At 42.9% G+C, this 24,592-nt stretch overlaps 1 protein-coding gene and 1 long non-coding RNA gene across 16 annotated transcripts in view; one reads left to right on the top strand and one right to left on the bottom strand.

The window, feature by feature from the left end:
- Nucleotides 1-5,890, top strand: part of LOC128343314 (uncharacterized) — a 63,354-nt gene extending 57,464 nt beyond the window's left edge. For all 4 annotated transcript variants that reach the window (XR_008315466.1, XR_008315461.1, XR_008315467.1 and 1 more), the window contains 2 exons: nucleotides 210-287; nucleotides 5,702-5,890. This is a non-coding gene — a long non-coding RNA (uncharacterized LOC128343314). The remainder of the gene's footprint in view (nucleotides 1-209; nucleotides 288-5,701) is intronic.
- Nucleotides 1-24,592, bottom strand: part of NRG1 (neuregulin 1) — an 811,186-nt gene that overhangs the window by 345,883 nt on the left and 440,711 nt on the right. The gene's annotated exons all lie outside the window — the stretch shown is intronic.

Raw genomic sequence — 24,592 nt, 5'->3', positions numbered from 1 at the left:
ATTGTTTTGATAGTTCTTAACATTGTTTTAAAATTTTAAATTGTTGTAATGCTTTAACATTTTTATTCTGTTGTAATTTGTATTGTTTTGCTGTGAACTGCCCAGGGATGCAAATTTTGGGCAGTATACAAATATGTTAAATAAAAATAAATAAGTTTACAGTGACCAATCAACAAGCCCCTCCTTTACACAACCTCCTCTGTTTTCAGCATCTTGGTCAAAGAAAGATCTTCTACAGCTGCTATTAAAGGATGCTACCAAAAGGCATAGCAAGGGGTTCAGCACCGGTAAGTGGTGGGGAAAGTTTCATCACTCTAATTTTTGCATGTCAAACTGCTGTTAATGGCACCGTAACAAAACCAGTATTAAAGTTGGGTTGCCCTTGTTCATAGCTCACCCTAGCCATAGATCAGGACCACAGTGTGGAGCTGTTTAACCATAAACGTGCCATTTGTTACAATGACATTTTGGGGGGTTAAACAGCCATTTAGGGTGGTTTTTTGTGGGAAAATGGGTCCACTTTACCTATGCACAGGACCACCATTGTGGTCCTGTGGTCCACTATCAGGACCACAGGATCCACTATCTCTGCCCTGTGGTCCTGATCCAAATCAAAGTCCAACATAGCTGCTACTTATGAGTAAACCTAACCTTGTAACATGAATACATTTAAGATCATGTGTAGTTTGGCCCTTAAGAGTTGAGACAGGAGCCAATTAGAAACAACAGAATGAGCAACATTCCAACCAGTGAGGTACTGGCCTAGGCCCTCCTCTAAAACAGAGATGGAGAGAGCTTGTATGCAAAATGCTAGGGCTTGTATTTTGACAGATGCAGAAAAGTGTGCTCTCCTATGTGACATACTAAAGTAGTTCTCACAACCTGTGAGTGGAACAAGGAGGTGCACACAAGATCGCACCTACCTCCCCCCTCAGATGACCTTGTTTGTTGTTGTGGCTCCGGGGGTTGGGTGAAGGGAAGCGCCGCTGTGCAGTACCCCACCCCCCGAGAGCCCCAGTAATGCACTGCATGATTGCACAGTGCATTCCTGGGATACCCCTCCCTGAGTGTGTCCACCGTGGCTGCAAGCAGCCGCGGCAGACACACAATCAGTAAAACAGGGTTAGTGGAGTGCACGCTCTGCTAACCTCATCTGGGGGGGGGGCATTTAAGTGGGCTTGCCACTGGGAGCTGCATGGCTCCCATTGGAGCACACCAGCTGAAACCGGGCTGGGCTCCCTTAGCCCACTTTCAGCTGGTTATGAGAATCACCTCTCTGTGGCCTAATTCAGAGGACAGAGGGCAAAAGATCTTAAATGTATCTGCTCCAAAATGAGGGCTGCATGCACGTGTTTGACTCTTGCAAAGAGCTGAGGAGTGAAGGGTCTACCACTGCTCTCAAATGACTTCATAATGCACTGAAAAATGTGAGACTGTAACTTACACAAGCCTGTTATATGACATCAGTCAAATAACAGGAGATCAACTGACTAATCTTGACTGGTATTCTAACTATAGTCTTTGTCACGATAAATGAGATTGCAAAGCACATTGCACAATAAAACCAAGATTTGGTGCAGATGGAGGTGTGTTTAAACCAATGGATTTTAATGGAATTAAATAATCAAACTCTGTGCTGCATAGTGACGCTTAAATGCTGTATTAATTATGAATAACAAAACTATAACTTTATCATACAAGGGTAGAGTTAAGGATCCATTACCCTTTCCATTACGCACTCTTAACTCTTTCTTCTGCAGTTTGAGGTGCATTTAATTTCTGTCATGCTGCAGCAAGTATATGAGCCAGTGTGCAATTTCCCACCTGATTTACTAAACACAATCCATTCAATTTTGTTCTGACTTTTTATATTTAGAGAGAGAAGTCATGTGTTGCTGACCACAGAGAGCAAAAGATTAGCCTTGCTTTTCAGCCACTTAATATGCTGTGTGGATGACTGCCCTCTGCAATTAAAAGACAAAATCTGAAAAGCAGAATTATTCACCCTGTACCAAGTTCCCAATAAGAGGGTGTTTATTAATCAGTGCCCACTTCAGGTTATCATTTAAACCAGGGATTCTCAATGTTGGGTCCCCAGATGTTACTGGACTTCAACTCCCATAATCCCCAGCGGCCTTTGGTTGGGAATTATGGGAGTTGTAGTTCAATAACATCTGGGGACCCAACGCTGAGAATCCCTGATCTAAACCATAGTTTGGATAATAACAACAACAACAATATTACAAATACTTGGGCATTCTCCAGGCTGATAACATCGCACACACTGAAGTTAAAAGAAAAATTGGAAGTGAATACATCAGGAGAGTTAGAAAAATCCTAAAGTCCAAACTCAATGGCGGGAACAACATACAAGCCATAAACACCTGGGCTATACCTGTTATCAGATACACTGCAGGAATAATAGACTGGACCCAGGCAGAGCTAGAGACGCTAGATGGTAAGACCAGGAAAATCATGACCATCAATCATGCTCTGCACCCCCGCAGTGATGTAGATAGGCTATACCTCCCTCGCAGCTCAGGTGAAAGAGGAATGCTGCAAGTCCATCAAACAGTAGAGGAGGAGAAAAGAGGCCTTGAAGAATATATAAGGGACAGTGAAGAAGATGCACTTCAGATGGTCAATAACGCGAAATTATTCAACACCAATGAAACAAAGTACGACTACAAGAAAGAACAAGTCAAGAACCGAGCAGAAAAATGGAGAAATAAGCCCCTGAAATAAGCCCCATCTGAAAAAACTTCTGAGGTGTGAATTCTCATTGTATCATAGCAAATGAGATTTTTTTTCAATTAGACAACTCTCATGACCCCACTTTCACTTTTTCACACTCTCTATTACTATGAATAATATGAGGAAGTAATCAATTTAGCACACTTCACCTTATGGAGACAAACCTCATAAAAATAAATTCACCAAAATTCACCCCTCTGCCCAATCACTCTTAAATTGGGGATGGGTGGTAGCCTCCACCCATTAGGCACTATCTACTAGCCCACCCCACTCCTTTGGGGCAGATCCACTTTCTGCCCCCAATCTGCCCCAAAGACACCCAAACTTCAAATATTCCCCAAAAATCAACCCTCTGCCCAATTCCCCTGAAATTGGGGTGGTAGCCTCCACCCATTAGGCACTACCACCCCACCCCACTCTTTTGGGGCAGATCCACTTTCTGCCCCCAAACTGCCCCAAAGTCACTACAAAAATTCTCAAAAAATCACCCCTTTGTCCAAACCCCCTGAAATTGGGGTGGTAGCCTCCACCCATTAGGCACTACCACCCCACCCCACTATTCTGCCCCAGGCCGCACTTTCTGCCCCAATCTGCCCCAAAGACATGAAAATTTCAGAAATTTACCAAAAATCAGCCCTTTGACCAATCCCCCTGAAATTGGGGTGGTAGCCTGCACCCATTAGGCACTACCACCCCACCCCACTCCTTTTGCCCAGATCCCATGCTATGCCCCCAAACTGCCCCAAAGTCACTAAAACTTCAAAAATTCACCAAAAATCAAGCATGAACCGAATCACCCGAATTTTTCGGGTCCAAAATTCGGGTGATTCGGCTCGTGCCCAAAAAATATCGGGGGACATCGGGGGTGATTCGGTTCAGCCCCGAATCACCCAAAATTGTTCGTTTCGGGCACAGATCGTTCTGTGCCCGAAATTTTTTGCACATCCCTAAAATTGAAATTGAAAGGCTGTGGCAGAAAAATACCAAAATAATCCCAGTGGTAATTGGCGCCCTGGGTGCAGTTCCAAAAGACCTTGAAGAGCACCTCAACACCATAGGGGCCACAGAAATAACCACCAGCCAATTACAAAAAGCAGCTTTACTGGGAACAGCCTATATTCTGCAACGATATCTATAACAACAGCAACAACACTGACAATAAAATTCAGCCATCCTAGGTCCTTGGGAAGGACTCGATGTCTGGATAAAACAAACCAGTCAATAACACCTGTCTGACTGTGTAAATAAATAAATAAATAAATAATTCGATTTCTATACCGCCCTTCCAAAAATGGCTCAGGGTGGTTTACACAGAGAAATAACAAACAAATAAGATGGAAACCTGTCCCCAAAGGGCTCACATTTTAAAAAGAAACATAAGATAGCAGGGGCGTATCTAGGGGTAGGGCAGGCGGGGCACGTTCCCTGGGCGCCACTTGAAGGGGGCGCAGTTTTGTAAAATTAATTTTTTAAAAAAATGGCTGCCATAAACAAAATGGCCACCGTGCATGCTCAAATGGCCTCTGTGGGCTAGTGGCCCTAGAGGCTAGTGGGGGGAGGAGGAACCTTTGCAAACCCCCCAGCCTTTAGGAAATCCCCCGAAGGGGTTACAGGTAAAAAAAAATATATATAATATAAGTCACTGTACACATATTCAGATTGGCACTATGTACAGAGAATCAGGGCTTGTGAATTCTGAGCTGATGCTTATGAGCTAGGATTGTGTTCATTTGCTCTTACTTTGCTTCTTGTGATAAGTGAGTTAAATGTGATGTCTTGCTAATATGGCTATTAATGGTGAATTTGTCTTTGAATCAGTGTGAAATCCTTAATATTAAGGCCCACTGGGAGTTTCTTGCTCTCTTTCTCTCATTTTAACTGTCTTTCTGAAAGACTAGAATATATTCCAAGCAGTGACACAGTTTACTCTGCATATCCTTTAATTATTTACAGAGTATCTGGGAAAAGTCAAATTCTCCATTGATTTTTAAAACTTATGTAATGGTGATGCTACAATACATAGTAGAGAATTAGACAGGCACTTCTGTTTAGTTTTCCAAGTACACCTCCACATAGTATTTGGGTATTTCATGAGCCCCAGCATCCTGAAATTTGTAGTTTTCCAGCATTTTTTGGTCTGGCTGCGTCCACTGCTAAAATAGTTTTTGAAACCAGCCTGACTTGTATTTTTCAGCTGATATTATGGTAAAGTTATCTGAAAGATGGGTGTCAGATGCCTAGACAGGGGGCGCAATTTCAGTGTTTGCCCTAGGCACTATTTTCCCTAGATACGCCTTTGTAAGATAGACCCCAGCAACAGTCACTGGAGGTACTGTGCTGGGGTTGGATAGGGCCAGTTACTCTCCCCCTGCTAAATAAAGAGAATCACCATGGTAAAAGGTGCCTCTTTGCCCATTTAGCAGGGGTCTCGATCAAGCCTGCCCTCCCACTGAGCTTGTGTGCTCCTCCCTCCCTTTCCCTTTCCTTTGGTATACCAGAAGAGGCAACTGCAAGCTAAGGACAGTTTCCCATTGTATTTGAACTCCCCTCCGAGGAGCTCAGAGCAGTGTACATGGTCATTTTTATCCTCACAACAATCCTGTGAGGTAGGCTGGGCTGAGAGATGAGGTAGAGGGAGGGGTAAAAGCATCAGCTCTCAATCAAAGCTCCCACTTCAGTTTTGGCCAAAGCAAAATGGAAGCCCTTCCCCAGACCCTGATATAGTCAGAGATTCCCAAAAGTAGCAAGACTGAACTGAATTGGAGCTGCTTTGCAGAGCCAAATAAATCTGTGGAGAGTTCTAATGTGAAATACAGTATAGAGATGTTTCTGTCTGGGAAGGTTTAATATGCGAAACAGAGCTTTCCCCCTCAAAATTTACTTTGTGGCTTCTTTCTCACCCCATCCCCTTTTTTCCTGGTGCTGCTGCTGATGCTCAACTGGAAAGTGTACGGAAAACTGCTGGTGCTGACAGCTGTTGCCTTAAGAGTGTTAATGGCCAAAGCGGGATCACACACTCTTGACTTCGCTCAGCTCGTACATGCTATCAACACCAGCCTGAGACTGACACTTTCCTTAACTAGAATGAGGCATATTTCAGATGTTCCTGGAGAAGACACTTCAGAAATCAAATAAAAGAGCAACTCATTCCTTTGGGTTTTGTGTTTTTTTTAAAAAAATCCATTTTCTGACACTGTAATCCTTATGGAAAGGAAGCAGGTTGTTTGCCTGTATGAGCTCATGGTCTGAAATAAGGTGAAGCACATTTATCTTCTTGAAATCCATTTCAAACGTTTTGGACCCCATCCAAGACTATTGTAATAAGCTTGACCTTCAGAGTTGCACACACTGTAAGAAAAAATGGTGGATACTGGGCCAGCTCTTTTACTGGGTTAAATCAACAGAGCTTTGGTTGAAGTCGCTTCATCTTTGAAGTCAGTGAAGCTGGGTTGATTCACACCAGCTGAGAAGATCTGATTCCATTGTTCAGAAAACATCTCTGTCTGCTTTGGAAAGCATAATCCAACATCCAACACCTGCTGTACATGGAGTCTCCCATGTGGTAGCTATTAAACTTTTCATAGGTGTTTCTTCCCCCCACCCCCCCAGTATTAAAAAATATTTTAAAAAAACATTGTAGGCTGTCTTAGAGTCAGTTTACACATTGCGATCTCTGTCACAGAGAGGCCCCTATAAATCATTTAATTTAGTAGCTTTCATATATAGTTGTGTTAGTTGTGTATGTACTATGGCTCACTGCAAACACTGGAAAAAAATTTCCTCCCACCCCATCATAGTCCTTTCATATTTGTAGTGGTATGAAAAAAAAATTCAAATGTATGTGTTGAGCAGCGATATATCCAAAGCTTATAATGTGGAGACAGCTGCCACGTGAGATGAACTGAAGTAGTCTCCATATGGTCTATACAATGTAAACTGACTAGCAGGACTGGTCCTACCATGAAGCAGGATGAAGTGGGCCACATTGGCCAGTAGATTGTGGACCAGTTTTCAGAGGTACCACAACATGGAAGGTCTACAGAAAAGAGAGGTAAAATGCTGGGGAATGCAAGAACTGGTTCGACCCAAACCGGGGTGGTTAGAGTGGTACGATCCTGAACTGGACCACCTTTCAATTAGATGGTCCTTACCTGCAGTACTGCCACTTCATGCAGCTTCCAGGTGCAGTGGTGGCACTCCCCCTAGCAGCTCAAGTTGGGGGAGCAATACCATGCTGACCATGAAAATGGTCTCCACACATGCACGAAGGCCAGGTGAGTGTCGGAGCCACACCACCACCACACAGCCTGCTGGGAGGAGCACTGCCATTGCACCTGGAAGCTGCGGACTCTCTAATTTACTAATAAAGTTGCCTTTCTTGCCACCCCCCCAAGGCGGTGCTGGCCTCACTGACCCCTGAACTGACTAAACCCATTCATGGACCCATGGTTTGGTCTGAATTCAGACCTAATCACGAAAATCAATCCACACAACCCCCAGTGAAATGGTTTCAAACTGTAAACTGCACTTTCTTTGACTTTCCAAATAGAAAAGGAAGGGGGAGATATTTGAAAGAACAAAGGGATTAGGGATTGTAAGAGGAAGTAAAAGAGAGAGAGACAGGATGGGCACCATTTGGTGTTCTGTTTCAGACAGCAAAATAGCATGGACAGGTGCTGCTGATTAGGGCATGTTTTACAGGATTGTCGGGATTAGCAGGGCTGTCCAGCTAAAAGGAAAACAGGAAGCTGCCATTTACTGAGTCAGACCATTGGTCTGTCTAGCTCAGTATTGTCTTCACAGACTGGCAGTGGCTTCTCCAAGGTTGCAGGCAGGAATATCTCTCAGGCCTACTTTGGAGAAGCCAGGCAGGGAACTTGGAACCTTCTGCTCTTCCCAGAGCGGCTCCATCCCCTGAGGGGTATATCTTACAGTGCTCACACTTCTAGTCTCCCATTCATAGGCAACCAAGATGGACCCTGCTTAGCTAAGGGGACAAGTCATGCTTGCTACCACAAGACCAGTTCTCCTCTGGTCTTGTGGCTGAGAGAGGTAGCTGCCTCTGGTGACCGATTGTCAGCCACCTCCCAACAGCCCACTACATCTCAGCACCCCCTAACCTGACCCAGTGGCACGCAGGGCCAGATTAAGGGCAACTGATGCCCTAAGCACAGCCCAACAATGGTGCCCCCCCTTGGCCTCCTCCATTGCTTAACTGACAGGACATTAAGACTCAAGCAAATTATTTACTTATACCTTAATATTTATTTAATTTTTTAAAAGTTTTCTTCTAGATTTCTAAGGTAAAACAAAACAGTTCCACTGCCTATAATTTCATATAAATAGCTGCAACAAAAGGAATGATTGAGAAAAATATTTCATCTTCAAAGTCAGACATCATAACATACGACCACCTTTTATGTGAAGTTTTATCAATATTGTGTACTGCTCTTTACAGTAATCTCACAAATCAATGACTTTTTACTTCAGATACATAGTTTAGAAGTTTCTCGAAACTTTAGTCACTCACAGAGCCTAAGAAAACAATTTTTTTAAAAAACAATGCAGAGTCGAACATGGCAGATAAAAACAATTACAAAAAATCGACTAAAATTGAGTGTGGCAGTGAAATGCAAAGTGGCAAAAGAAATGCAAGGGAAGCGAAAAGAGAGTTTGAGGAACATTTAGCTAAAAGTATCAAGGGGAATAATAAAAACTTCTTTAAATACATCAGAAGCAGGAAACTTGCCAGGGAGGCTGTTGGACCATTAGATAATGAGGGATTGAAAGGGATTATTAAGGAGGATATGGAGGTTGCAGAGAAGCTCAATGAGTTCTTTGTGTCCATCTTCACGGCAGAAGATACAGAGCATATACCTGTTCCTGAACCAGACTTTTTAGGGATGGAGGCTAAAGAACTGAGAGATAGAAGTGACAAGAGATGATGTTCTAAACTGTCTGGAAAATCTGAAAACTAACAAATCACCAGGGCCAGATGGCATCCATCCAAGAGTCTTCAAAGAACTCAAATGTGAAATTGCCGACCTCCTTGCCAAAATATGTAACTTATCTCTGCAATCAGGCTCTGTACCGAAGGACTGGAAAGTAGCAAATGTAACATCGATTTTCAAAAAGGGATCTAGGGGCGATCCAGGAAATTACAGGCTGGTTAACTTAACGTCTGTTCTAGGCAAATTCATGGAAAGCATCCTTAAGGAAAAAATTGTAAAGCACATAGAAGAACAGGCCCTGCTGGGGGAGAACCAGCATGGCTTCTGCAAAGGGAAATCTTGCCTCACAAACCTTTTGGAGTTCTTTGAGAGTGTCAGTAAGTATGTGGATCAAGGTGATCCAGTTGACATAGTATACCTGGACTTCCAAAAAGCTTTTGACAAAGTTCCTCATCAAAGACTCCTGAGGAAACTTAGCAGCATTGGATATGGGGACAAGTACATGTGTGGATTGTTAACTGTTTGAAGAACAGGAAACAGAGGGTAGGGATAAATGGAGAATTTTCACAATGGCGGGAAGTAAGAAGTGGGGTCCCCCAGAGATCTGTACTGGGACTGGCGTTTTTTAATTTATTCATAAATGTTCTAGAAGTAGGGGTAAGCAGTGAGGTGGCCAAATTTGCAGATGATACCAAACTCTTTCAGGTAGTGAAATCCAAATTGGATTGTGAGGAGCTCCAAAAGGATTTCTCCAAACTGGTTGATTGGGCAACAAAATTGCAAATGTGGTTCAGTGTTGGCAAGTGTAAAGTAATGCACATTGGGATGAAAACTCCCAACTTCAAGTATACGCCGATGGGATCTGAGTTGTTGGTGACTGACCAGGAGAGGGATCTTGGGGTCGTGGTGGACAACTTGTTGAAAGTGTTGACACAATGTGCAGCAGCTGTGACAAAGGCCAATTCCATGCTAGGGATCATTAGGTAGGGGATTGAAAATGAAACGGCTAATATTATTATGCCCTTATACAAAACTTTGGTGCGGCCACACCTGGAGTACTGTGTACAATTCTGGTCACCACATCTAAAAAAGGACATTGTAGAACTGGAAAAGGTGCAAAAGAGGGAAACCAAGATGATCAGGGGCCTGGGGCACCTTTCTTAAGACGCAAGGCTACAACACCTGGGGCTATTTAGTTTAGAAAAAAGACAACTGCGGGGAGACATGATAGATAAAATCATGCATGGTGTGGAGAAAGTGGATGGAGAGGGATCTGTACTGGGACCGATGCTTATCAATCAATCAATCAATCAATCAATCAATCAATCTATCTATCTCTTTATTTCGGTCAGCGACCAGCATGAGGTTAAAACAAATGTAAAAGAGCAGACAATCAAACTTCTATTACAAACGATAACACCAAAAAATTTTTAAAAGTCCTCCTTAGCATAGATCAAGGTACTAAAAGTACTACTAAAATAATTAGGGATAGAGGAGGCAGCAGTGTTTCATGCTTATGAGGCTATTACACACAAATCAAAACTCAACCAGTTGCCTTTTCGACTCCTAAATCTGAGAGGAATTAAACAATTCAGGACCTTGAGAAAATATTGTCATTAGATTTACTGCTGATATACAGGTGATACCAGTACCTGCGTGCCCACCTGCAGCTAGCCGCATTATAGCGACAAGTTGCTCTGGCCTTAAATCCGTCGCCTATTTTCCCAATACTAAGCTCTTCCGCAAACGGAGGGCTGCACTACAAAATTTAGCTACCTGTCTGGTGCGCAGGAATTACTTCCTTCCAACAGCCTGTCAGTCATCTGAGGAGAATCAAGACCTGGGCATTTAGCTATCAAAGGGTAAATGAGATCTCAACGCAGGTCTCTATAGAACAAACATTCCAATAGCACATGGGTGACTGTTTCCACTTGACCTTCACCATATGGACAGAGCCTCTCCCCATAGGGAATCCCTCTATATCGGCCCTCTAGGAGGGCTGAAGGCAGAGCATTGCATCTTGCTAGGGTAAAAACTCTTCTAAGTGGGGGCACCTCCAAGACAGTGAGGTAGGATGCTGGAGCCAAACTATATCTGACTGATTCCTGGCTCTGAAAGTCAGGTACTCTTGCTATATCTGTTTGTCTCTCAATATCCTCAATTCTCTGTTTGATGAGCTTCCTAGCTGTCTCCAAACTTTGCGCAAGCAGGGTAGACTGATCGAGGCCCAAAGTGGTCATCTTTTGGTTCAGAGCACACTTCCAGGTTGACTGATAAGAATCCTCTAATACTAGGCAGCTCAGCCCTGTGTCCAAGGAAAAAACTCTCAGCCAATAAAACAGCGCCATTTGCCAACATCTGGCCTCCACTCTAATGAGGCCCGCCTCCAATCTGAGCCTCGCATTAGAGGTACACTTGGGTGTCTGAAATATTGCTCTCAAAAACTTAGACTGCACCACTTCTAAGGGAGACAGATCTGGGTAAGGACCCAATTGGGCACCGTACAGTAACTGTGCCAATGATTTCGCCTGGAAAAGTTTTAAGGTCGCGGGCGTAAAAATACCCTCCCCTGGTTCTATAGAACCGCAAAATAGCTCGGGTGCTGTTTTGGGCAGCCTGGGCCACATGATAGGCATGGGCCCGTCTTGATCCCGATGAGTGAACAGCTACCCCCAAGTATACAAAATTTTGGACCTGCTCTATCCTTTGTCCATCGATTTTCCATACCCGTCTCTTGGGTCTCCTAGCAAAGGAGAGCACCTTTGTTTTCTGGTAATTAATACTCAGCTGTTCTCTCTTACAATAAACAGCCAATGCCCCCAAGGCCCTCCTTAGACCGACTGGGGTTCTGGCCAGAATGGCCGTGTCATCCGCATACAGCAACACCAAGATACTTCTTCCAGCTAGCTTGGGAGGATGGAAATCACAGCTGTCTAGATGGGTCACCATATCATTAACAAAAAAGTTAAACAACAAGGGCGCCAGCACACATCCTTGACGGACCCCCTTTCCAATTGGAATAGCTCTGGTTAATCCTCCCTGTGGATTGCACCTAACCCTCATGGTTGGCGATACGTGTAGGGCTCTAATTAGAGCTAAGAGTTGCCGATCAATGGAGATAGCTCTCAATTTATCCCAGAGCCTATCCCGTGGGATTGAGTCAAAGGCAAACCTAAGATCTACAAAGGCAACATGCAAGGACTGAGCATATTTCTGTGCTAGATGGTGCAGAACAAAACAATGGTCAACGGTGGACCTCCCTTCTCTGAACCCCGCTTGCTCTTCTGCAAGAATGTGATCCTGATCCATCTAATCCCTCAGCTTCCCACAAAGGTGTTTAGCGTAAAGTTTGCTAACTGTACTCAGAAGGCTGAGTGGCCTATAATTGCCTGGCTCACTTCTGCACCCCTTCTTATAGATAGGTACAATGATGGACAGGCCCCAGTCTTTCGGTATGCACCCTGAACTATTAATGGCAGTAAACAGCGATGCAAGCACCGGAACCCACCAGTCCATATTGGACAAAACCAACTCTGGTGGAACCAGGTCAGCACCGGGGACCTTGCCAGGCTTCAGTTAGCATATTAGGTCAGAAACTTCTGCTGTGGTAACAGGCGGCCAGTCAGGTAATGGCTCCTCATTGAATGTGAAGGGGCCTAGCAAAGTCCCTTCCTCCCAGTACAACTTTCGAAAGTGCCTCTCCCAAAGCTCCGGATGGATGTGGGCATTGGGCGTCAGATGTCTTCCAAGCGGAATCCCTGCCACTGTTCTCCAGAAAAGGGACTGTTGTCTTGATTGGATTGAATACAATAACAAATCCCAAGAGGATTTCATATAGGCCCGCTTTTTCTGTCTGATCAGCTGTTTATATTGCTTTTTCTGTAACATTAGTTCTTGGGCTGATGTTGAAGTGGGATCTACCTTATAAGCTTGAAATCTGTCCAAAAGAAGATGTCTACACTCCACACAATCTTGGTCAAACCATGGTTTGGAAGGTCTCCACTGTCCTTTAGGGGATTCATGGTGTTTAGAAATAAGATGTTTTTGCAATTCCAGGGTAATGGAGTTATAGACTTGTAAGAGTTGGACTGGGTCCAAGAAATCAAGCATATCTTGGCTCAACTTCTGTAGATAATGTGACTGGAGAAGAGTAGAGATTTTATCAGCCAAACTCTGGGACCATCTGACATGACAGCAGTTATCCTCTGTCTTCATAGGAGGCACTGACTCGTACTGTTTAGGGCCTAGCGGGTTTTGCAGCAGCAGAGTAACTGGGTGGTGGTCACTTTCCACTTGTGGGACCACCTCCAGACTTGGGGAGCACTGGGCCAGGCACCTCGAAATAATAAAATAGTCGATGGCACTCGCTCTCCTCCCCGCCCAAAATGTCAACTCTGCCGGGTGGTCATTGTCCACTGAGCCATTTAGAACAAATAAATCTAAACCATAAGTCACTTGGGCCAAACAATATCCACCCAAATTTGAGATGTTGTCCTTAGAGAGGCGCATGTACGGAAGCACGTACTCTTCCCAAATATGGGAACTTCTCTTATATCGGGCATAAAGTAATTCGTCACTGGGGCCCATTCTTGAGTTAAGGTCACCTCCCAGAATTATACTTGCACTGGGAAATTCCTCTGTGAGGGCAACGATGTACCCTTCCAGCTTCCCCCAAGTTTCCTTAATTTCCTGGGCCCTGCATTTCGGGGGGAGATATACGTTGACTATCAGCACTGCAGTCTGATTATGAGCAACTTCCACAGTCAGTGCTATGTTATCCAAAGAAGAGACCAGTTTTGATGATGCCCATAACTTAGTTGAGATAAAAGTCCCGAGGCCCCCACTGGGTCTGCCCTTTTTCTTGCTCTTAACGGCCTGTAGAGAAAATACATGAAATCCGTTAAGTACCAGATCAGAGAGTGCCCAGGTTTCTTGCATCAACATGATGTCAAATCTATCCAAAAGGCTCAAACATGAGGGGTCCTTGGATCTAGCTTCCCATCCCACCCACCCCATTCCAGGACACTAGAGCAAGCCCATGCTGATCTGCCTCCCTTCAATGGCTGAGTGGAGCCTCTCTACCCCTGAGAGTTTCCTGGGCCAATATTTCTTGACCTGTTTCCAGGGAGGAGTTCTCTTGTGTTTCCTTCAGAACCATTGGATTGGGATCTATGTGAGAAGCTAGAGTTTGTGATGGAGCAGTAAGAGTGTTCGGGTTCATCATAGCAGCTTGGGTTTCAGAGGTAATGCTTTTAGTTGGAAAATCTGGAGTTTTAAAACAATCTTGGCCTGACTTCAGAAGTGGCATAGCAACTGCAAAGTGGGGGGTCAGCCAACAAATTAAACCACGATCTTTCTTAGGGGGAGTTTCCAGCTGGTTAAATACCTCTGCAAGGTGTACCAGAAGTGGGAGGTCTGCCTTAATTAATTCCAGCTCATGTTGCAAGTCAGCCCCCTTCTGGCCCTGTGTGGCAGGCATATGATCACTAGTCATAACTGGTGAGGAGGAAAGAAAGTCTACCTTATTGTCCGTCAGCTCCTCAGATTGTCTCCGGATAGGCTGGTTACTTACATCAGTCAGATCTTCTATCAATGAAGAGATGCTAATTACCGAAGGGTTCAACTCATCGATTGTAACGTTGATTCCCTCTGTAAACTGCATGAAGAGGGAGTTAACTGAGTGGGATTCCATGGGCGAAAGTAATTCAGACACATTGGGTTCAGTCTCGGCACGTTTACGGTGCCCTTGTTCACCCGGCTGCTCTGGTATTTTCCTGGGAGATTTTAAAATTAAAGGCTCCAAGATGGTGTTGGCAAAACAGCGATTAGGGAATATCTCAAAACCTTCAATCCAGGATTTTCTCTGGAGAATCTTATTCGGGATCCGGGAAGAATAAAAATCCAGCATAAACCTACTTTGGAAATGGTTAGATGGTAGCCTCTCAAATCGTTTGAGGTCTACATCTCTCAGGCTACAATTCAAGAGCTGACTTAGTGAACATCTAATAGCATAGAAATTGTACCACTTGTTGTAGTTTACCCTATTCAGGTATACTACAAGGGAAATACGGCGTGGTTGTAATATTCTATTAACTGAACTTCTTCCTCCTGGAATCACATGGGAATTGTGGTATGTCTGATAAATGCCACAGTCACAGCCGTGCTTCTTCTCCCCACTGATATCATTATCAGACCTCCCCCTCTTAGTGTGCCCTTTAGACAGGTCATGCAGAAGAGCCTTAACAATGTCCACTTTCCTCTCTAGTAGTGAGAGTCTATCAAACACAGCTTTGAGCGTTTCAGCTGCCAGCCGACAAGATGAAAGTTCTGAAGGCTGCTGAGGCTTTTGGGGTATCTTAGTTTGGGGGGCTGATAGTTTACCCATCTCCTCATTGCTGTTAGAGTTCTGGGAGTTATGGGAAGTTGCTTGAAGAGATCTCCATTCCCTCCCTTTAGCATTGGGTGTGGGCTGCTCTGTTGAAGTTAATAAGTCGTTCCCTAAGCATAACAGCTTCTGGGAGGCTCCGTTTCTCTCCGTGGTATGCCTAAGCTGAATAAGGTCTTGCTCTGGTGCACCTGAGATTTGCTTGTGACCCTGCGCCACCAAGTTAGTAGATAGAGAGCCTGAATCCAAAGAACTTACAGTATCTGCGGTTGGCAAGTAATGACGAATTGAAGCTTGCTTGCTTGCTTGCTTGCTTGCTTGGAAACTTGCTTTGCACGCTTATTAGGCTCCGTGGTCGAATTACATGGGCTGTTTCTTGACCGCTTTCTTCCCACTGTAGCCAGCTGAAGTCTAACTCAGACTGAGTCAGCAAACATAGAAAGCAAACGGGAGCTTCGGACTGTATCTCTTACTCCAAATGCTGACCTTGAAATACCTTGCTGACAGATTCAATGTTAGCAGTAAAAAGGAGCGAAGGGCAGGGGAGAGAAAAAACAAAGCCTCAAAAGAGTAAAACAAGAAAAGTAATAGGATTAAAAACAAGGCTCAAAGGAGCTTGGAAGGACGCTGCCCTCCCTTCAGCAACCAAAACCGAAGTGTCCTCACCGATGCTTATTAATTCATTCATAAATGATCTAGAAGTTGGGGTGGATGGCTGGATGGCTTTAAGAGGGGTTTGGATAACTTCATGGAGGAGAAGTCTATCATCGGCTACTAGTTGGAGGGCTATAGGTCACCTCCAGCCTCAAAGGCAGGATGCCTTTGAGTATCAGTTGCAGGGGAGCAATAGCAGGAGAGAGGGCATGCCCTCAACTCCTGCCTGTGGCTTCCAGTGGCATCTGGTGGGCCACTGTGTGAAACAGGATGCTGGACTAGGTGGGCCTTGGGCCTGATCCAGCAGGGCTGTTCTTATGTTCAGTGAAAGAGTTAAGGGCATGATAGCTAGGGGGAAAACTCTGTGGTGCCCCCCTTCCCTTGATGCCCTAAGCACGTGCTTGTTTTGCCTTATGGTCATTCCAGGGCTGGTGGCAAGCCTCCCTCCTCTGGCATTTTTCAGAAGCCACCTTCCTTCCACTCCTTTTTCCTCTGGCTTTTGAAAACATCTGTGGTGGGAATAGGAGGAGAGCAGTGGCAGTGGTCATGCCAGCAAGTAAGGAAAGGGGAGGGGATGACCTGCAAGAGCAGGACAGGAAAGAGAATCATGCCGGGGGGTAGGGCCAGGGGTGTATCTAGGGGTAGGGCAGGCAGGGCATGTGCCCCAGGCACCACTTGAAGGGGGGGCGCCATTTTGTAAAATTAATTTTTTTTAAAATGGCTGCCAAAAACAAAATGGCCATCGTGCATGCTCAAATAGCTTCTGTGAGGCTCTAGGTCATGCCAGGCTTTGCAGAGGCCATTTGAGCATGCGCGGTGGCCATTTTGTTTTCAGTGGCCTTTTTATTAAAAAAAAAGATTATTTTTAAAAACAGCCACTGCATATGCTCAAATGGTCCCTGCGAGGCCCTAGAGGCCAGCGGGCTGAGGGGGAATCTTTGCCAAAAAAAAAAACCCCGCCTTTAGGAAGCCCCCCAAAGGGGCTACGGGTAAAAATAATAATAATAATAATATAATATGACACTGTACACATATTCAGATTGGCACTATGTACAGAGAATCAGGGCTTGTGAATACCGAGCTGACGCTTAAGAGCTAGGATTGTATTCATTTGCTCTTACTTGCTTCTTGTGATAAGTGAGTTAAATGTGATGTCTTGCTAATATGGCTATTAATGGTGAGTTTGTCTTTGAATCAATGTGAAACCCTTAATATTAAGGCCCACTGGGAGTTTCTTGCTCTCTTTCTCTCATTTTAACTGTCTTTCTGAAAGACTAAAATATATTCCAAGCAGTGACACAGTTTACTCTGCATATCCTTTAATTATTTACAGAGTATCTGGGAAAAGTCAAATTCTCCATTGATTTTTAAAACTTATGTAATGGTGATGCTACAATACATAGTAGAGAATTAGACAGGCACTTCTGTTTAGTTTTCCAAGTACACCTCCACATAGTATTTGGGTATTTCATGAGCCCCAGCATCCTGAAATTTGTAGTTTTCCAGCATTTTTTGGTCTGGCTGCGTCCACTGCTAAAATAGTTTTTGAAATATTAAAAGATTAACGAGCTTGACTTGTATTTTTCAGCTGATATTATGGTAAAGTTATCTGAAAGATGGGTGTCAGATGCTTGGACAGGGGGCGCGATTTCAGTGTTTGCCCTAGGCGCTATTTTCCCTAGATACGCCTCTGGTTAGGGCTGGGAGGAAGAGCTGGTGGGGGAGAATGCCCCCATTATATTATCAAATGGAAGTTTTTTGTGCAAACTTCTGTGAGTTGGTACAAGGAAGGACAGGGAAATGATAGCTGAGTGTCAATACCTAGCAGTTCTGGTGCAGCACTCAATTTGCACCATTATTTTCTTTCTGTCCCTCCCCCTTCCCCACACTGAAGTTTTATTTTTATTTTATTATTTAAAATTTACTGCTGCAATTGCAGCAGCATTTTACGGAACTTCCAGTTTACTGAACTTCTGCAGCATTTCCCCTCACACTTCTGCTGAGACTCCTGTGGAGTTGGGATGGAAGAAATCCTGTTTGAATGTGGTTTTCAGTGCCGCCTCATTCTTAACAAATCATTTACTGAAAATCCTGCTTAATAAACCACTTCCTGAAATTGCACTGAATTGTTCCCCTTTCCTCAAAATGACTTGGCTGCAAGCCTATAAAGCTTTCCTGGAAGTAAGTCCCATTGAATGTAGTGGGACTTACTTCTGAGTAAAAATGTTGAGGGGTTGAGGCAATACAATCGACTTTTCTGAAAAACATCTTCCAAGTACCTGGTTGTGTGCCCAGAGTAGTGCTGCGCCTTGAAGCAGGATTGATTAAGGTTGAAGCTTGGGCATGGTTTTTCATTTTGAGTTATTGGCTCAAATTGATGTTTAGGCCTATTGGTATTGTCTCATTAATTTTTCAAGATTCTTATCGTTCAGTTTGGTTGGAAGCTATTGAAAGAAGATTGCAGTATTATGGATTTTCGCCTGCAGCCATTCTTAGTTTGCCTTATGAGGCGGCTAGGGGCAGACTTAAGGAAAGGATTCTGAATGTGGAATCTCAGATTGACAGGAGTCTAATTCCTAGGGGTGTTTTCCTGAATGTTGAAACTGTAAGCTATTCTCCAACTAGATATTTATCTCTTCTTACTGTTCCTAAATTTCATAGGGCTTTAACTTTGGCCCGTTGTAATGTCATGAATACAGCTGTGCTGCAGGGGAGATTCCAAAATATTCCTTATCATTGTCGTGTTTGTCTGTGTGAATGGGGAGAAATTGAGACGACAGCTCATGTCCTTTTGCATTGCCAATTTTATAGTGACATTAGGAAGAAATATATTTCTCCTCAACTTTTCCTGTTTCCAGGATTAACTGAAATGGGCTATTTTAATTTAATTTTAAAGGATTGTAAAGAGGAGAATTTATTCAATGTTGCTAAATTTTGTTATATTTGTGGTGTTATTTGGAATGAAGTTGTTAATTCTAAATAGCACTTACATGATTACACTTAAATGATTTCATTCTTGTAATTCTGGCCATTGGCTGTACTAATAAAGACTCTCTGAGTAAAAATGTAAAAATGTAAAAATTCTGCTGTTGCAACCACAATTACCTCCTTTTTATTTTTTTATGAATGAATGAATGATTTTTTATTTCAATCACAGACCAGAGAAAGGAAGAAAAATTAAATAATGCTAATCTAATACTAATCAAATAGTTTAAGTATAACAACATAGTTAAAATATAGTAACAAACATTCCAATCAACCTATCATCTTCTGTCGAACCTTCTCTGCTGTAAAACAAAATTCAAATAAAAGATAACTTACATAAAACTTGTATCAAATAAAAATTCATATCAAATAAAAGATAACTTACATAAAACTTATCAAAACACCCTGGATAATTTTTTTAAAAGCTTATTTTAAAAGGTTATTTTAATAACTACAGATATCATTATAAAGATTGCAGTATAACAAAAAATGAGCTGTTTCAACACATGGACATAAACGCTCTGGATAGGGAACCTTCTTAAATCTTCCTTTAAGCACAGCTGTACACAATGCATCTAAACGGGCTAACAAAGAAGTTTTACGATATTTGGGGACAGTAATCTGACCAAGATACCTGGCACACTTAATGTTAAAAACCTGGGTGCCCAACACCACAGATTTGGTCACATGGTTCAATTCTATTTGCCATTTCATGTCAGCCACTCACTGTTAATGAAACTCTTCTGGAGTGCTGCCTACACTCAAATCGGGCTTTTGGGCTAATGTGGGGAATCAGCGTGACTATATGGAACTGTTCATTACAGAATAAATGTGTGCAAAGTTTTGGTCTGGAAAATGAAGAAGGAGATAGGAATATAGTACAATCAGATTTATTTGGGTATTATTGGGGTACAGGAAGAGAAAAGATTGATTAGGCAAGGTGAGGAGGCAATAAAATCTTAACAGTATTAACTAGAGTCTCACACAGAGTTGCTTTCGCTTAAGGTCTGAATTCTCAATTAAATCAGCTTAAGGCTTTGCCTGAGAAAGGATTAAGATGTAGGCTTAAAGAAGAAGAAAGAGGAGATTTAAAGGGATAGGCAGTTAGTATTACTGGTCCCAATCCGTTAGTGTGTTGGTTACACTTGCAGGTTGGGGTGTGCAGATAGACTTTTTTGCGGGTAAAAGGCAGCAGAAAAGTGGGACGAACAAAGGATGAGGAGAAAAGAGGCTTGAGAATGAGTTAGGACCGCCTAGTAACATAGTCTATTGCTTTTATTATTTTTCTTCCAATAAACTCCTTTTTGTTAACTGAAACTTCTCGCTCTCAAGCAGATTTTCTTGAGTTCATACGCTTGCAGTTTAAAACTGCTTGGAACTGTCTCCCCTTTTGAGTTACATTCCCAACATTTACCCGAACTGGGGATGCTGACCAATCACCCCTGAGGCAGTTCCATCAATAGTAGCCAAGATTGCAAGCCTGCAACGCCAAATCACATAGAGGGGTACTGTTTGCAACCCTATGACAAGCAGTCTCTGTGACACTGTTTAATCATTGATCTAGCCCATTGATACAAGAAAATCTAAGGAGAAGCCCTAATGACATAGTTTCCTTTCTAATGAATATTTCAAGCAAAATGAAAATTTATCTAGTAATACCAAAGGAGCTAGGCCAGTAGGACGAAAATTTAACTTTAACTACAATTCAAAAATACTAAGCCACCGACCAGGAGCTAGCCTGCCTAATTACCCCTCCCCTTAGACAAGGTTAACAGAGTGAGTGCTCCATTAACTTCATCTTTTTGGTCGTGTGTTGCCATGGTGCACGGTAGACCGTGAGTAGACCGCGACCAGGAGACTGCAAGCGGTTCATGCAGGGCACCCTGGAACTTCTGGGGGCCATGTGGCCCCCGATCCCCACAGTCCCCACCGGCTCTGTCATGGGGCAGCTGATCCAGCTGCCCAAAGCTGCCTTTGGCTCATCTGTGGGGAGACCAGGCTCTCCCTGCAGACCTCCTTTCAGTGCCTCACACTGTTCGTGTGACTCACCTCATGGTCTTCTTCAGTGGCTTCCTTTCACTGACTATTCATTGATACAAAGGATTATAAGAGGAATCAATTTTTCCTCCAGAGGAAAGAAAGAAATTCACTCTACTAGTTAACCAGGAACTTCTCACTCATTTGGGAATTGCAACTGCTGAGGGATGAATGGCCTACCAGTCTGGCAAAATTTTCAAGGATGCAGTGTAAATAGGCATATGAGGTAGCCAGCTGTAAGGCAGGTGTGGCAGAGTAAAGCTTACAGTCAGTGGGATGTATTAGAGGGAGAGATTTAGTGACCATAACCAGTGTTGTTGGACCATTGCAATTTGGAGTCTGTGATCTGACATTGAACCACCACATTTTTATAAGAAAGCAGCAATAGTGATGATGAAAATATTTCTTTTGTTATCTCTCCTGTTCCCTATAAAAGGAGATAGATCAGCCTGTTCTCTGACTCTTTCTCTGCATGAATCCAATAAACTGGGAAAGCTATGACAATGCTTATATGTCTCTAATGAGTAACAAAAGAAACTAAGAATGGGCATTTTTATGCTGAATATTTGTGGAAATCTGAAACATACCATTGCATATGAGTCATATTATTGCTCATAATGTTAATTCTAAAGAATTACAACAAAATTCTAGGTTAATAGAAACCTATGTAACCTCTAGGAGGAAATTGTCTCAGAACAGGCCATGACAGCTTGCTTGTCAGTCACTGGTGAATGATTTGCATTAATGCTAGTCATCACAGTAAATGACTCATCACAGTAGATTATACATCCCTTAAGGATAGTAATTTTGGGAAGAACAGTCACTTCCTACCCAATTTACTTTTTTATTTATTTTAGTGCTCATGGATCCCAAGGAAGTGGGGGAAATAGAGATATGCTCTGCTATTTACATCTGCTTTAAAATTACTTAGAATTGTGTTTATTCTGAATGGGAGCAGTACAAAAATACTAATCATATTTGCTGGGGGGGATATTTTTGTGCTAATTTAATTTGTTCACTGACTGTACAATGTAAAAAAGGGGAGGGGGAAGGAGTTGAGTGGAGGTGGGGAAGAGGGGTGCCTTGAATTTGATTGGCTATATGGATATGCCTTTCCATATAGAAAGACTAACCAGAGAAGAAAAAACATGCATCTTCAGCTGACATCCCCATAGCAGTCTCTTCACAATGGTACTGGGAATTGACTTTAGCTCTAGCACTGGTATAGCAGCTGCCACTTGAGATGCTGTACTAGTGATTCCCTTTTGCAGGATAACTGTGCTGGGCTAGGGCTTTATATAATCTCTGGGGGGAAAGGGCAGTAACAGTTTCTGTGTGGCAATCAAAGGTTGCATGGCGCTTCAGAAGCTAAGAACAGCAAATAAATCCTGTATTGCTGTCCCTTGTGGGCTACACTTCCATTGCATTTCAATTTTGTTTCTTGTTGTCCTGGTGATAGACTTTGATCATTCATTACACATCTTTGTTTCCTCCTTCTCTCTCAGAAATTTGCCCTAAAATGACACCAGATGTGGACAATTATTTATTATTAATTTATTTGATTTTATTTATTTGATTTATATACCGCCCTTCCAAAAATGGCTCAATTGAGCCTGCCTATCCATGTCAAAATGTCAAATCTGATACGGGGGGTGGCGGGGGGGATGAGAGGAACCCTGAGACAGGATTGTGGAGTAGCTGGTCTCTGAGAACTTGCAGTCTGAGTAAGGTAAGCTAATACAAGTTAAAGAAATGAGCAACACTCTATGGTGAGTGGATGCACTGGTAGACAGGAAAAAATGTAGCATTTAAAAAGAAATACAACAAAAAGGCTTTGATAAGAAAAGGAGGAGGACAGGATCATATTGAAGGAGCTTCATTCTTATATGTAAAACTCCTGACCCAGATCACAGTGATATGTAAAACCCCTGACCCAGAACCAAGTCATCTAAGAATAATTTAGTACCAGGTTCCTCACAAGCATACACTGCACTGTAGCAAAATATGGCCCCCTTCTGACTGTTCCCCAGTCTGGAGATAGAAAGAGTAAAACCTGGGTAGAAGTGATTGTGTGGAAACAAAGTAGGAGGAAAAGTTACCCAGATTTTTCCTCCTACCTTGCTTAGACACAACTGAAAATTGAGAGCACACACAGCTCCCAAACCTGGGTAGAACACAGTTTTTGATTGTGTCAGTGACCTCATAGTGTTGTACAGGTTTATGACTTGAGGAATTCCCCTATAGGCGCACTTCTCAAAGCACCCTGTGGTTCCAACCTGTACATCATACACTCGTTTCAACAAGGTTTTCACCGAAGAACCCCCAGGGCACTGTGGGAAAGGCATCTGCAATCCCAAGATGTCATGCACCACCTGGGACCCATGAGTGTTTTAGTAGAAGGGCTGAAAGCAAAACAAACGAGAGGTTCAGAAGGCATCTTCACTCATTTCTAAATACTGAATTTCAAAATGCTCAACAATTGTTGTATGTAGCCTGAACACCAAGAATATAAAGTGCTGCCCTTAAGAGTTTCTATTACTGCTACATACCGCTGGGAAAGTTACTGTTACATTCTTTATAATTATTCTTCCAGGCACAAGCCTTATTGAAAATACCTCAATTGAAGCACAATCACTTTCTTGGTCCACATGTAATGTACAGGCAAAATAAGCACCCAAGAGCTACATAAAAATAGTTCTCGCAAATATGTAATGTGCTCATGAGAGAAATTACACTTATGATTATTTGTGAACAACAGTGTGGGAAATATGAATTTAAATGAAAAAGAAAAAAGAAAAAGGAGGTACTGTTCAGGGACATTGAGGCAGAAACATGAAACTAGTGGTGTTATTTATGGTGTTCAGTTTTTGGTGTTACAAGAGGATGGTGCTAAATAAAACATTCCTCAGCTAAAGGTGATGTTTAAGGCGATCATTACAAAGAAACTCTCACTGGGTATAATTAAACAGCTCTGCACCATCTTGGTTGTGAAAGATAACTATCATTATTATATTACTGTTGATGTAACTATTCATTTTGGACTTGGTTTAAAAAAAAAGTCTTTTTATAACATTTTTCTTTGCAAAGACATGGAAAAACATTACTTTCTTTCACAATAAGTCTCACCTCCCTCACGCATTTACAATACTTTATTTATGGGTCTTCTGAGGATTTGCAATGAAACCCTGCATTAGGATTTACTGTTAAATGACTTCAGACATTCTACTGTGAACAGAAAGGGTTCACTAGTGCATGGATGGCCTGCATGAACACACTTTGTGGGTTGGATGTGCAAGGATTAATTTTACATAAGATGCATATAGGAAGAGAAATTCAGACACAGGCTAGAATCAGATGTTATAGTACATGCATGGTTACCACAGTAAGAACAGTACTCCCTGCTGCCACCTCCTCTTTACCCTACGACATTTACCAATCCAAAACATAGAACACCATGTTGCTTTGTGAGTTTCTCAGCACCCGCTGCATTATGTGGGCTGCTACTTGCATGGGGGAGGGGAGACTCACAATGCAGTGATGCCACCCACATTGTGTTTTGTATTAATGGACGTTACCAAAGGAGGAGGAGGAGGAGGAGGAGGAGGAGGAGGAGGAGACATGAAGTTGGTGCTTTTTGGCAGAAGGCATGTGTAGGTTGCAACATCTTTGAACCACAGTCACTGCCAGGAGCAGAGTTGGCGCAACTCATGACACCAGTGGTTTCCAACTTTTTCAGACCAAGTACCACCTTTATCTGCAACCTGTAACACAGGGCTCATGGCTCACTTTTACTTTTGTTTACTGCATATAGATGTCTTTAGTCTTG

The sequence above is a fragment of the Hemicordylus capensis genome, chromosome 2 (assembly GCF_027244095.1).
Source record: "Hemicordylus capensis ecotype Gifberg chromosome 2, rHemCap1.1.pri, whole genome shotgun sequence".
In the NCBI taxonomy this organism is placed as follows: domain Eukaryota; kingdom Metazoa; phylum Chordata; class Lepidosauria; order Squamata; family Cordylidae; genus Hemicordylus; species Hemicordylus capensis.
This window is presented reverse-complemented; position numbering and strand designations above follow the sequence as displayed.